The 2680-nt window shown below is 52.5% G+C and overlaps 1 pseudogene; it reads right to left on the reverse strand.

Annotated features, from left to right (window-relative positions):
* Nucleotides 1–445: 445 nt before the first annotated feature.
* LOC112392843 (elongin-A pseudogene) overlaps nucleotides 446–2680 on the reverse strand; it is an 18706-nt pseudogene continuing 16471 nt past the window's right edge.

Consider the following 2680-nt stretch of genomic DNA (forward strand, 5'->3'; position numbering starts at 1 on the left):
TTTTTATGTGGTCAAACATATCAGTCTTTTTAATTAATTGCTTCTGGGTTTGTGTCCAAGAAGACCTCATCTACTCAGAGAGTAAAAAAAAAAAAATCTCACGTTAAGTACTTTTGTTTATTTATATAAACACAATCTGGGGATAATATTTGTTAAGAATATGTCATATTGTTTACAAAGAGGCTAGCTAACAACAAAAGTATAATGAATCTTAAAATCATCAGTGGGACTGAGGCATCTCATCTTCAGAATTCTGAAGTGTTCTCCAGGCAGGAGGCAGTGGCTATGGCAGCTCACAGGTGTAGCACTTGAAAACTACAGGAGTCAGAGTCCAAAAGTTTCCACAAAGCAAAACATTCTGGTCTCCTTTGGAAGTCCCATTCCCTAACACCCACTGCCCTTGTATTCCTCCTCTGGAATTCCAGCTCCAAGGCAAGGCCTCAATTTACCGTCGGGAGAACCTGTTCTTGAAATCTTTAATTGTCTTGGCCATCATGGGGGTGATTTTCTTTGCAGGTTTCCTGCCGCAGACTACCCGCGGCAAGTGGGTACTGGTGGTGCTTGAGCAGGCTCCAGCTGGCTTCTCATGGGTGAGGTTAAGGCTGTTTCTGCTGGAGGGAGTATGGATGGTTCCTGTGGGGTACAGGGCTGGCTTGATCTTGACTTTTTCAGGGGCAGCTGCTTCTCCTATTTCAAACTTCTCCTGCCTCCTTCGAACGTCAGAAGGTGGCCTGGCCAGAGAGTTGAGAAGGATCATCTTTGCTTGTCGGCCTTTGGGCTTATTGGCTTGTGCAGATTGGATATTCACTGTCAGTGCTTGAAGCCGCTGCTCTCGGGCATCCTGAAGCCGCATGTACATCTCTTGCCATGTCTCGTGCTCTTTTGGCCTTTCTTTCCTAAAGTTTTGATGAGAGTGAGTTTTCCATAATTTGTGTTTCTTGGACTAATGCATGATTGTATTTCTCTGTGTGATACAGCTGATCAGGTGCACAACTCTCCAAGATGGGTTCAAGAACCGAATATGGGACTCCTCTTACTTTAAAGATTGAATTGATGTTGTTTTAAGTACCCAGATGCACTGCTGGCGCAAGGTCATCATTTTGGCAAGATAGGCACACTTGGAGCCAGAAAACACTTGCATCTTAGAATTCATTCTGCGTCCAGTAAATCCAACTTCTTCCTCTTCCTGGGGTGAAGACAGTGCTTTTTGCTTTGGTCGTAAGGAGGACATCAATCCAGAGGCAAGAAGTGGATGGTCATTGGCCTGGACCCTGGGTAATGGGAGGTCCGGCCACACTGGTGCATCAGTGGGGACTTTTTCCAGCTTGGCCCAGATGTTTCCAGAGGGCTGCAGCTTCTCTGATCTGTTTTCATTCACCTTAGGTAGTTCCTGAACCAAGTCCAAGGTTTCACTTGAATCATATTTTTTAGGTCCTTTTTCTTCAAGAGCAGTGGCTGAAGTTTTCATAAACTTTTTCTTTTTCTCCCTAGGCTGGTTGTGGTTGAGGTATGACTCAAAAGACGTGGTGGGCGGCTTGAATTCATTATCCATATCCACCTCCTCACCTTTAGGGAGGGAGCCCTCAGGCTTTCCATCCAAATGAGGAGGTCTTACCTTCCCTTCTTGAATCTTTTGGTTATTGGAAACCTTCTCTTTCACCTTGGGTAACAGGCCTCTTATCCCCTCTGCTATGTCCAAGCGGTCGAGACTCTGCTTGTTTTTGTCCGGTTTGGTTTTCTCGGAGTCTTCGTGCTTTCGCTTTTTAAGGTCTGAAGCTCGTCTGAAGGGAGGTAAAACCTGGATGCCGGGGCCCTCTCTTTCCTTCTCTTTCTCGACACCACTAGAGGGCGGATTCTCGTTTGCGTCGTTCCGGGGGAGAGACCACGGCCTTTCCTCTGGAGAAGGCCAGGCCTGATTTTCGTCTGGTCAAAGCAGAGGACTTCTCATGTCCCTTGGTGCAGATCAGGCGTTTGTCCCTGTGGGGAGGCTGGTGTCCCCTGCTTAGACTCCCAGCCCCTCTCCCCTGGGGTGCACCCAGGCGGCGGTCCAGTCTGGCCTGAGGGGCATCTGAGGGGCCTTCTCCAGGCCTCTGCTGTGCAACACGGGCCTCCGCCAGGCGTCTGTGACAGTCCCCGTACATCAGACAAGGACGGCTAGACTGAGGAGGAGACCAGCTGTAACCAGATGATCCCCGCCCCGAAGAATAAACCGGGGAACCCCCGCGGCACCGCCTTCTGCCCTCGCCCCTCTCCCGGCCGTGGGACCCGTGGCAGGGCCTCACGAGCTCTGAGGGGTGTCTGTGCAGCTCTGGTCTGTGCTCGCGGCCGGGCGATCCGTCTCTAAGGGCTGCGCGGTGTGCGTGGCCGTGCCCCTCCATCGCCTCCTTCTCCGAAGGAGCGTCCTCTGGGGGCTGTTGGGAATCGCTCTTCCCCAGGTCCCTCTCGGCAGGCTCGGGGTTTCCGTCCACTGGAACCAGCCTCCTCCACAGCGCCGCCAGGTCCCGGCCAGGCTTCCGACGCTCTGGCGTTTGTGCCCTCGACTGGCCGTCAGGCCGACCCCGCTCTCCGTGAGAACGGCCGCCGGAACGGTCGAGGCCAGTGGCGCTTCTGGTCTCTTCACGGCCTCCTCCGCAACCTGGTGCCCGGACGCCGCCGCCCGGCCCTGCCCTGCCCCGAGCTC

Source organism: Neophocaena asiaeorientalis, unplaced genomic scaffold, assembly GCF_003031525.2.
Source record: "Neophocaena asiaeorientalis asiaeorientalis breed wild unplaced genomic scaffold, Neophocaena_asiaeorientalis_V1.1 scaffold322, whole genome shotgun sequence".
Lineage (NCBI taxonomy): Eukaryota > Metazoa > Chordata > Mammalia > Artiodactyla > Phocoenidae > Neophocaena > Neophocaena asiaeorientalis.